The following is a 12,584-nucleotide window of genomic DNA, read 5'->3' on the forward strand; positions in this document are numbered from 1 at the left end:
GCATTGAGTTATCTTGAACTCCCAGCTTCCTGTCACTCTGTGGTTCAGCAGGAAGTGATGGCGTGAATGCTGCGTGTTGGGAAGTCAGAGTTGCTTACATGCGCTATCTGGGAAACGTATGAATCTCTATGTGCTCAGGAACACCAAGCGACAGCCTGGGAAATCTGGAGCCTCAGCAAAATGTGTCACACCCAGGGTGGGGGGTTCGCTGGGGGGGAAACTGACAGCGTTTCATTCCCCTGAGTCGGTCCATTCCCACCTGACTGCACCAAAGGCAACACGAGTCCCACTGATGATAAATTAGTTAATTTATGAGGCCATTCCCTAGTTCTCTAAAGACCTTTGTTGGCTGATGTTGGCTGATTTTGGAGTATCAAGATGATAGGTGTTACATTAAAGAGGAACTCACTACTTTAATCTTAGTTTCAAGCTGACTGCTGCGAATCTGATGAAAAATAGACTTTCTTGATTAATATCTTATACAGAACAGAGCATGCAGTTGAATAAAGACCCTTCTTATCCCTCACCCAAACCCTGTCTTGTCATTGCCCTTTGTCTTGAGCGTACACTATATCTAGGCCCGCAGAGACATCTACAGATGGGAATTGAGGATGAAGAGTGGAGAGTTAGACAGTAGGGAAGCAAATCTCAAACAGGAATTTTCCACTTCAGTAGTGGCTCTGCTCCTTATCTGCATCATGGCTTCTTCCACTTTCTTTGCCTCTTGTACCAGTGATCAAACAGCCCACTACACAGAGCTCTGGGCAACCTGCCATGGAGCCTCACTGGAGGGAGTGTCAGAGGGCAGGGGGTAGAGGTGTGTGTGTGTGTGTGTGTTAGTGATGCGCGGGTCAGCTGTTTGTTCACCCGCACCCACCCGCAATTGCTAATAACCCATCCGCAACCGCCTGCCTATATGTGATAAAGTGAAAATCTGAGGCCCGCACCTGACCCTATGCGGAGACGGTGGAACTCTTTTTTCTTACAGGGGGTGCAGGATTTTTTTTGTGCCTAATTTTGATGTTTCTGCTTAATTTCCAACATTTTGGTAGGCTATTTGTTAGTTAACTTGCCTATATTTAGATACATGCAGCTTCTCTCTGTAATTGCTTGTTACCCTAGAATAATAAATAAACCCTTGCTCACAAGAGAAATGTCATAAATCGATAGAATGAATGCTTCAATCTAGAAGAGATGAAAGTTTTCACTTTCATCTCTTCTTGCTCCTCTCTCGGAGCAAAGACGTTTAGGAATTAGAGTGAAAATGCAATAACAAAAACAAAAACGGAAAGATTTTCGTGCAAAATGACCAAATTACATCAGTTTGACTGGTTTTAAGGAAATTAAAAGCTGTGAAAATGACCCAACATTTTTCAGATAAGATTTCAGTTCCGCTTGGATGCATATTTGATGTAGTTGAAATACTATCAGCTTTAATAATGCTGATAAAGATAGCACCTTTACAGATGATCCCTAGCCGTGCATTCATTCTCTCAAGATGCTATAATAAATACATTATATTTCTCCACTCCTGTTCCCGAGTCAAATTTACTATTTCATTTAACCCATCTGAATAGTACAATTCCCTTGAATTGTGCCATATTTGAGGTCCCCGTCTTGTGACTGTTGATTTTCTTTGTATAGCGCCTCTCAACCATCACACATACAGTGCCTTCAGAAAGTATTCACACCCCTTGACCTTTTCCACATTTTGTTGTGTTACAGCCTGCATTTAAAATAGATTAAATTGAGATTTTTGGTCACTAGCCTACACAAAATACCCCATAATGTCAAAATCGACTTTTTTTTATTATTTTTTTAAACAAATTAATTAAAAATGAAAAGCTAAGATGTCTTGAGTCAATAAGTATTCAACCCTTTTGTTATGGCAAGCCTAAATAAGTTCCGGATAATTTTTTTGCTTAAATCTGCAATATTTAACTTTTTGGGCGACCCGACCAAATTCACGTAGAATTGTGAGTTATAGATCTGTCATTCTCAATGAACGCACGTCTAAGAAGCGATAGATATGTTCTATGTGCGCTATTTCTATGCTTCCCGTTTTTAAGTTTTGTTTCTGCATCTTTTACTTTCAATTTGTACACCAACTACAAACAGCTAAAAATACAATATTTTCGGTTATGGAAAATATATTTCACAGCAGTTTAGATGGTAAAATGATTATTTTGGCAGCGATTACGTGCTTATTTTGTCACATAAACTAAAATTAGGTGAATTACAGAAAGACACAGCTATAATCACTGCCAAAGTTTCTCAGGGGTGTGAATACTTATGTAAATTAGATATTTATCTATTTCATTTTTAATACATTTGCTAACATTTCTAAAAACATGTTTTCACTTTTTCATTATGGGTTATTGTGTGTAGATGGGTGAGAACATATATTTTTTAAATCAATTTTGAATTCAGGTTGTGTAACAACAAAATATGGAATAAGTCAAGGGGTATGAATACTTTCTGAAGGCACTGTAACATAACACACTGCTATCATCCTCTTTTACCACTTCACCAAATCTTTCCCAAACATTACTGTTCCGGCCCTCCCTCCTCTTTATTTTCAACTCTCCATTTAACTCTCCATCCAGTAAACGTGTTCTGCCCAAGTTCCCAAAAACATTTGGCGATTGGCATGTATTTGGCTTTGGTGAAGAAGGCATGTCAGCGACTCTTCAACCTAACAGTGTTCTACAGGAGCACTATTGAAAGCATACTGTCGGGCTGCATCACGGCCTGGTACGGCAACTCCACCGCAAGGCACTACCCAGAGTGGTGCACACTGTCTGCCCTCCAGGGCACCTACAACACCAGGTGTTGCAGGAAGGCCAAGAAGATCATCAGGGACCCCAGCCAACCGAGCCATGGCCTGTTCTCCCCACTTCCTTCACTCAGATGCGGGCAGTGCAAGAGCATCAGGGCGATAACTGGAAGACTGACCTATCGCTTCTACCCCCAGAACATCTGGCTGCTGAATAGCTGATAGGCAGCTACCTGCTGCCCCTGTCCCCCTCTTGCCCCCCGGACTCCCCCCTCCCCCCAATGGATATGCTACCCACCCCCAACAAACATTTACCCTGCCCCCACCCACCCCCCACCCCCCAATGGACATTAAATCATTGTTACAACGTAAATATGTATGTATTATAAATGTAATTCATGTAATTCACTTCTCACTTCCCCCCATGCTGCTCCCCCTATGGACATTCCACAACAGACTCTTCTCCTGCCCCCATCACCCAACAGTCATTTATCATTGCTACAGTTGTAAATGTGTATATAATATTATTATTATTATTATTGTTGTTGTTATTATTATTGTTACTATCCATATTTTGTCTCATTCACTTCTCTTTTTTTATTTTTTGGGACCTGTACTGTTGGAGCCCGGAGCATAAGATTTTCACCGTACCCTGCAATTACATGTGACTAATAAACTCAATCTAATCTAATCATAGGCTACAGTTAGGTCCTAAAGCTTATAGGCTTACGCACTAATATCAGATACAAATAATGAAAGAAAAACCTCAATGTAGCCTATAGATATGAATTGCACAAGAATGATACATTCTATGCATTTTCTCTTCATTCAACAATATTTCATGACCCTAAACCCACCCTATCCGCAGGGACTGCAGGTTATGAGTCAACCCGCACATCACTAGTGTGTGTGTGTGTGTGTGTGTGTGTGTGTGTGGGTGCACATGCATGCATATGTACAGTACAATATTGCATTAATATACAGTATACGTGCATGCATGCATTTCTTCTGTGTGCGTGTCGGTGAGTCCCTGTACAATATTTCCTTTGTACGTTAGTGTATGTCATCTGTGTATGAGTGAATGTGTGCCATGTGTGGCAATGTGTGGTATTTTTCTTTTTTTTTCTTTAGGAACTCAGTCCGGCTTTCAACTCACTCTTCAAAAGTTGTAATAGTAGAATGCACAAGGTGGCATTTTGTAACTGGGTAGTGCATCATCAGTATTCCTCTTGTCATGTCAGTTATTGCATACCTTAGAGAGCTATTTATAACTTGTCGGAAATGTCCAGATCATCTAGGCCAGGTCAGCAAAAAAAAAAATTGCTAGGTTCTTTTGGCCATAGATTTTGTAGTAATGTTCAAGTCACTCAAATATCACATGAATACACATTAGAATAAAATTAGCTTTAAAACTGCAACATCTTCTCTGCAACTCATGACAAAATGTGTAGAATTGCAGGAAATAAACTTTCAACCTGCAAAATGTGCTCTTCGCCAACAAGAGTGGTGTGAACAGTTCATGTCATGAGTACTTGTGCCCATATAAATAGACGTGGCACTTGTGTCCACACAGGGGGGGCGCGGGATGTTCTCCAATGCTGGAAGGGGGGCCTGAGTGAAAGAGTTTGGGAACCCCTGATCTAAAGAACCCTATGCAAATGTATCAGCAGCAGCTCTGTGAGCACGTTTCTGTGGATGCATACAGTATTTATAGAGGCGTTTCTGTGGATTCATACAGTATTTATAGAGGCGTTTCTGTGGATGCATACAGTATTTATAGAGGCGTTTCTGTGGATGCATACAGTATGTATAGAGGCGTTTCTGTGGATGCATACAGTATTTATAGAGGTGTTTCTGTGGATGCATACAGTATTTATAGAGGCGTTTCTGTGGATGCTTACAGTATGTATAGAGGCGTTTCTGTGGATGCATACAGTATTTATAGAGGCGTTTCTGTGGATGCATACAGTATTTATAGAGGTGTTTCTGTGGATGCATACAGTATTTATAGAGGCGTTTCTGTGGATGCATACAGTATGTGTAGAGGCATTTCTGTGGATGCATACAGTATGTATAGAGGCATTTCTGTGGATGCATACAGTATGTATAGAGTTGTTTCTGTGGATGCATACAGTATGTATAGAAGCGTTTCTGTGGATGCATACAGTATTTATAGAGGTGTTTCTGTGGATGCATACAGTATTTATAGAGGCGTTTCTGTGGATGCTTACAGTATGTGTAGAGGCGTTTCTGTGGATGCATACAGTATGTATAGAGGCGTTTCTGTGGATGCATACAGTATGTATAGAGTTGTTTCTGTGGATGCATACAGTATGTATAGAAGCGTTTCTGTGGATGCTTACAGTATGTATAGAAGCGTTTCTGTGGATGCATACAGTATGTATAGAGGCGTTTCTGTGGATGCATACAGTATGTATAGAGGCGTTTCTGTGGATGCATACAGCATGTATAGAAGCGTTTCTGTGGATGCATACAGTATGTATAGAGGCGTTTCTGTGGATGCATACAGTATGTATAGAAGCGTTTCTGTGGATGCATACAGTATGTATAGAGGCGTTTCTGTGGATGCATACAGTATGTATAGAAGCGTTTCTGTGGATGCTTACAGTATGTATAGAGGCGTTTCTGTGGATGCATACAGTATGGATAGAGGCGTTTCTGTGGATGCATACAGTATGGATAGAGGCGTTTCCTCGCAGCCTAAAGGCTTGTCCGCCTGACTTAATGTGTCTCTTTTCTCCTGTTCTAGCGCGATGTCAGAGTGAAACACATCAGCATTCCCTGGTGTAATACCCACTAAACGTTCCTCTATTTCCCCTACACTTCACTGTGGAGGCACTGCAAGTAGCACAGCATGTCTTATGTGTTGTAAATTCAGGAAAATGGGATTTGAGTCTGCTCACTTACCTTAGGTAGCATATCACAAGGAATTAAAATGCATCTAAGTAATTATATTATTAAAGAACTACATAGACTGTTCTCTCTGCTACCGCACGGCAAGCGGTACCGGAGCGCCAAGTCTAGGTCCAAAAGGCTTCTCAACAGCTTCTACCCTAAAGCCATAAGACTCCTGAACAGCTAATCATGGCTACCCGGACTATTTGCACTGCCCACCCACCCCCACCCCACCTTTTTACGCTGCAGCTACTCTGTTAATTATTTATGCATAGTCACTTTAACTCTACCCACATGTACATATTACCTCAACTACCTCAACTAGCCGGTGCCCCCGCACATTGACTCAGCACCGGTACCCCCCTGTATATAGCCTCCCTACAGTTATTTTATTTTACTTCTGCTCTTTTTTTCTCAACTCTTTTTTGTTGTTGTTTTATTTGACTTTTTTATTAAAAAATAAATGCATTGTTGGTTAAGGGCTGTAAGTAAGCATTTCATGGTAATGTCTACACCTGTTGTATTCGGCGCATGTGGCAAATACAATTTGATTTGATTTGATTTGCACAAATGATTAGGATACAATGAAAACACAGAGAGACTATATGAATTCAAAGGAAGTAGCTTTTCTTTATAGTCTTCTTTTCCATTTTTGAGGTGCTTATGGTTACTGCATGTATGCATAGTTTTTTTTTACTGAACGCTCCCAATTCACATGCACATGCGCACACACACACACACACACACACACACACACACACACACACACACACACACACACACACACACACACACACACACACACACACACACACACACACACACACACACACACACACACACACCAAACACACACACACCATTCCCCACAGGGGCCTTACCAGACAGACACACATACACTGACATAGACTGACAAGACTGACCAGGTGATTTGAGGTGAAAGCTATGATCCCTTAAAGAAGGATTTTTAAACCTTGAGACAACTGAGACATGGATTTTGTATCTGTGTCATGCCTTTGAACAGAGTATGGTAGTAGGTGCCAGGCGCACCGGTTTCAGTGTTTCAAGAACGCTGCTGGGTTTTTCACGCTCGACAGTTTCCTGTGTGTATCAAGAATGGTTCACCACCCAAAGGACATCCAGCCAACTTGACACAACTGTGGGAAGCATTGGAGTCAACATTGGCCAGAATCCTTGTGGAACGTTTTCGACACCTTGTTCCGTGCTCCGACAAATTGATGCTGTTCTGAGGTCAAAGGGGGGTGAAACTTAATATTAGGAAGGTGTTCCTAATGCTTTGTACACTCAATGTATATACACACACACAAACATATTAACTCAAAAATATAGTCGCTCACCCTCCCAAAAGAGTACTGCTCTGATAGTTGGTATGGATGCAAACATACACACACTCATGCCCACATACTGGCACACACACACACCCCTCTAATCATTATCCTAAAATACATTGTCAACTCTGATGACTGATTAGTAGTAACTCTGCAATGTGTATTAATGAATGAACCTCTTCACTCCCTCTCAGCAGGGTGCAGGGTACCAGCTAGAGAGGCAATCAGCCAGCTCTGAAGCACAACCTGTATCTACTGACAATAGAGTGCTCCAAACCATTGATGTGTTTGGAGGACAGAATGTTCTAGAACACAAGCTACTGACTGAGCCTTATTACAAAACATACACGCACACAATCATGATTGACAGCTCCTCCTCTAGAGCGACAACTAAGTACCCTTTTAACACTACCGTGCCGCACGAAACCAAACTGTGCTCAGTACAGCTTCGTTTGGCTCAGTAATGTGAAAAGTCTAAAATGTTCCTTACAAAAGTGGGCCCAAATAGACCTTTGAATGAATATTCTCATGGCAAACGTTTTTGAGAGGGTCCCATACACATTTTTACAATTAGCAGACGCTCTTATCCAGAGCGACTTACAGTTTTTCAGTGAGTGCATACATTTTTCATACTGGCCCCCCATGGGAATCAAACCCACAACCCTGGCGTTGCAAGCGCCATGCTCTACCAATTGAGCTACAGGAGGCCATGTTCATCTTTGCCTCGATCCTGACTAGTCTCACAGTCCCTGCCGCTGAAAAACATCCCCGCAGCATGATACTGCCACCACCATGCATCACCGTAGGGATGGTGCCAGGTTTCCTCCTGACGTAACGCTTGGCATTCAGGCCAAAGAGTTCAATCTTGATTCAGTCATGCTCACAGATTAACTCTGCAGAGACTCTCATACTATCTTCTAGAAACCCTTCTGCTACATTAGGAGACATAAAGCCATTCACTTCCCCTCAGGTTGGTTATCCATTGATGTTTACTCAGCTGTGTATGAGGGGACACAGCACTCTGGAGTTAACAGCTATCACCTCTGTGCCCGGTAGAGATCTCCCAGCACAGGGAGCGTGGATATTGTAGGCGGCCGGCAGAACCAGTCGGCCGATTCGTAGTCGATAAAAAAAAAAGAAAGAAACTGACAGGTCGGTGTTGGAAGTCTACTTGTGATGTGCATGTTTTTATGGTTGACTTTATTAACAAGATGAAGCGTATCACTGGAGGAAAGCTGGGGTAGCACAGTGGGAAACATAAAAGCTGACGTTGAGGAATAGCTGTGTCTGTGCATAGGTAGAAAATTCACTTTAATTGGATGAAATTACCAAATATAGCTGCCTTGCCTCACGGTTGATGATATCGTCTACGATTTTGTCCACTAATAAAGAGATTCAGGCACAGAAATTGAGGGAAAAAAGTATTTGATCCCCTGCTGATTCTGTACGTGTCACACCCTGGCTCGGGGACTCTATATGTTGAGCCAGGGTGTGTGCATTCTATGTGTTCGTTTTCTATGTTGGGTATTCTAGTTGTTCTGTTTCTATGTTTGCCTGTATGACTCCCAATCAGAGGCAACGAGTGTCAGCTGTCGGCTGGTTGTCTCTGATTGGGAGCCATATTTAATCTGTATGTTTTCCTTTGGGTGTTGTGGGTTTTTGTTCCTTTACGGTCAGTGTTAACCGTTGGACTTCACGAGTCGTGTTTTGTTTGGTTTGTTAGTACTTTAATATAATAAAGTCATGTTTCTTTCACACGCTGCGCCTTGGTCTACTTCGCTACTAGACGTTCGTGACAGAAAAACCCACCATACAAAGACCAAGCAGCGTGTCCAGGAACACACGCAGGAGGTGACGCTGGTGGATGTCCTCCTCGGTTGGGGGCAGATTACCGAGGAGGAGGCCGTCCGGTACCGGAAGGCGATGAAGGGGGAGACCCAGGCAGGAGTGGAGAAGCGGCGTCAACCGGGCCGTGGTCGGAAAGGCGAGAGGCACCCCCAATAATTTTTTTTGGGGGGGCACACGGCATGGGCGACTGGGCAGCAGGAGGCTGCCACAGGGCGAATCGGGAGATTAAGAGAGGAGGCCACCGGCTTTTGGGGGCCAGAAGGCAGGTTGGCGGAGCCTGGATGGAGAGCAGAGCCAACTCCCCGTACTCAGGCATGGCAGCATGAGACTGGGCAGGTTCCGCGGTATGCGGAGATGCGCACTGTGCCGCGAGTGGTCCGGCATAGTCCGGTACGTCCTGTGCGAGCACCCCGCACGTGTTGTGCGAAGGTGGGCATGCAGCCAGGACGGAGTGTGCCGGCTCAGCGCTCGCGGTCTCCAGTGCCTCTCCTCGGTCCCGGATATCCTGCGCCAGTGTCACGTGCTGTTATGCCAGTACGGGTACACAGCCCTGTACGTCCTGTGCTGATGCCTCACACAGAGTGTGTGAAGGTAGGCATTCAGCCAGGACGTGTTGTGGCAGCTCTTCACTCCAGGTCTCCTATCCGTCTCCATAGCCAAGTCCGGCCTGTTCCTGCTCCACGCACCAAGCCTACGGGGTGCGTCGTCAGCCCAGCCCGGCCTGTCCCTGCTCCACGCACCAAACCTACGGTGTGCGTCGCCAGCCCTGCCCGGCCTGTTCCTGCTCCACGCACCAAACCTACGGTGTGCGTCGCCAGCCCAGCCCGGCCTGTTCCTGCTCCACGCACCCAACCTACGGTGTGCGTCGCCAGCCCTGCCCGGCCTGTTCCTGCTCCACGCACCAAACCTACGGTGTGCGTCGCCAGCCCAGCCCGGCCTGTCCCTGCTCCACGCACCAAACCTACGGTGTGCGTCGCCAGCCCAGCCCGGCCTGTCCCTGCTCCACGCACCAAGCCTACGGGGTGCGTCGCCAGCCCAGCCCGGCCTGTCCCTGCTCCACGCACCAAACCTACGGTGTGCGTCGCCAGCCCGGCCCGGCCTGTTCCGGCCACTCGCACCAAACCTACGGTGCGCGTCGCCAGCCCGGCCCGGCCTGTTCCTGTCACTCGCACCAAGCCAGGGGTGCGAGTCGCCAGCCCGGCCCGGTCTGTTCCTGCCACTCGCACCAAGCCAGGGGTGCGAGTCGCCAGCCTGGTCCAGCCTGTTCCTGCCACTCGCACCAAGCCAGGGGTGCGAGTCGTCAGCCTGGTTCAGCCCGTTCCTGCTACTCGCACCAAGCCCGGGGTGCGAGTCGTCAGCCTGGTAAGACCGGTCAGCTGCTCCACAACGGAGCGTAAGCAATCCGCTCCGTCAATGTCCAGTCCAGATCCAGCCAGCGGGGTCAGACCCGGACCAGGGGCGCTACGGGGGTAGTATGGAGGGGTGGTGGTCAAAGCCGGAGCCGGAGCCGCCTCCGAGGAGGAATGCCCACCCAGCCCTCCCCTGTTTGGGGTGTTTAGACGCGGTCGCAGTCCGTGCCTTTAGGGGGGGGTACTGTCACACCCTGGCTCGGGGACTCTATATGTTGAGCCAGGGTGTGTGCATTCTATGTGTTCGTTTTCTATGTTGGGTATTCTAGTTGTTCTGTTTCTATGTTTGCCTGTAGTGACTCCCAATCAGAGGCAACGAGTGTCAGCTGTCGGCTGGTTGTCTCTGATTGGGAGCCATATTTAATCTGTATGTTTTCCTTTGGGTGTTGTGGGTTTTTGTTCCTTTACGGTCAGTGTTAACCGTTGGACTTCACGAGTCGTGTTTTGTTTGGTTTGTTAGTACTTTAATATAATAAAGTCATGTTTCTTTCACACGCTGCGCCTTGGTCTACTTCGCTACTAGACGTTCGTGACAGTACGTTTAACCACTGACAAAGAAATGATCAGTCTATAATTTTAATGGCAGGTTTATTTGAACAGTGAGAGACAGAATAACAACAAAAAAATGCAGAAAAACACATGTCAAAAATGTTATAAATTGATTTGCATTTTAATTAGGGAAATAAGTATTTGACCCCCTCTCAATCAGAAAGATTTCTGGCTCCCAGGTGTCTTTTATACAGGTAACGAGCTGAGATTAGGAGCACACTCTTAAAGGGAGTGCTCCTAATCTCAGCTTGTTACCTGTATAAAAGACACCTGTCTACAGACGCAATCAATCAATCAGATTCCAAACTCTCCACCATGGCCAAGACCAAAGAGCTCTCCAAGGATGTCAGGGACAAGATTGTAGACCTACACAAGGCTGGAATGGGCTACAAGACCATTGCCAAGCAGCTTGGTGAGAAGGTGACAACAGTTGGTGCGATTATTCGCAAATGGAAGAAACACAAATGAACTGTCAATCTCCCTCGGCCTGGGGCTCCATGCAAGATCTCACCTCGTGGAGTTGCAATGATCATGAGAACGGTGAGGAATCAGCCCAGAACTACACAGGAGGATCTTGTCAATGATCTCAAGGCAGCTGGGACCATAGTCACCAAGAAAACAATTGGTAACACACTACGCCGTGAAGGACTGGAATCCTGCAGCGCCCGCAAGGTCCCCCTGCTCAAGAAAGCACATATACAGGCCCGTCTGAAGTTTGCCAATGAACATCTGAATGATTCAGAGGAGAACTGGGTGAAAGTGTTGTGGTCAGATAAGACCAAAATCGAGCTCTTTGGCATCAACCCAACTCGCCGTGTTTGGAGGAGGAGGAATGCTGCCTATGACCCCAAGAACACCATCCCCACCGTCAAACATGGAGGTGGAAACATTTTGCTTTGGGGGTGTTTTTCTGCTAAGGGGACAGGACAACTTCACCGCATCAAAGGGACGATGGACGGGGCCATGTACAGTCAAATCTTGGGTGAGAACCTCCTTCCCTCAGCCAGGGCATTGAAAATGGGTCGTGGATGGGTATTCCAGCATGACAATGACCCAAAACACACGGCCAAGGCAACAAAGGAGTGGCTCAAGAAGAAGCACATTAAGGTCCTGGATTGGCCTAGCCAGTCTTCAGACCTTAATCCCATAGAAAATCTGTGGAGGGAGCTGAAGGTCCGAGTTGCCAAACGTCAGGCTCGAAACCTAAATGACTTGGAGAAGATCTGCAAAGAGGAGTGGGACAAAATCCCTCCTGAGATGTGTGCAAACCTGGTGGCCAACTACAAGAAACGTCTGATCTCTGTGATTGCCAACAAGGGTTTTGCCACCAAGTACTAAGTCATGTTTTGCAGAGGGGTCAAATACTTATTTCCCTCATTAAAATGCAAATCAATTTATAACATTTTTGACATGCGTTTTTCTGGATTTTTTTATTTATTCTGTCTCTCACTGTTCAAATAAACCTACCATTAAAATTATAGACTGATCATGTCTTTGTCAGTGGGCAAACGTACAAAATCAGCAGGGGATCAAATACTTTTTCCCCACACTGTATATACAATAGTATGTGGACACCCCTTTAAATTAGTGGATTCAACTATTTCAGCCACACCTGTTGCTGACAAGTATATAAAATCAAGCACACAGCTATGCAATCTCCATAGACAAACATTGGCAGAAGAATGACCTTACTGAAGCGCTCAGTGACTTTCAATGTGGCACCGTCATAGGATGTCA

The 12,584-nt window shown here is 45.5% G+C and overlaps 1 protein-coding gene across 1 annotated transcript in view; it reads left to right on the forward strand.

The window, feature by feature from the left end:
* Window positions 1-12,584, forward strand: part of LOC121538106 (acid-sensing ion channel 1) — a 70,341-nt gene that overhangs the window by 33,702 nt on the left and 24,055 nt on the right. The window lies entirely within an intron of this gene.

Source organism: Coregonus clupeaformis, chromosome 24 (assembly GCF_020615455.1).
Source record: "Coregonus clupeaformis isolate EN_2021a chromosome 24, ASM2061545v1, whole genome shotgun sequence".
Lineage (NCBI taxonomy): Eukaryota > Metazoa > Chordata > Actinopteri > Salmoniformes > Salmonidae > Coregonus > Coregonus clupeaformis.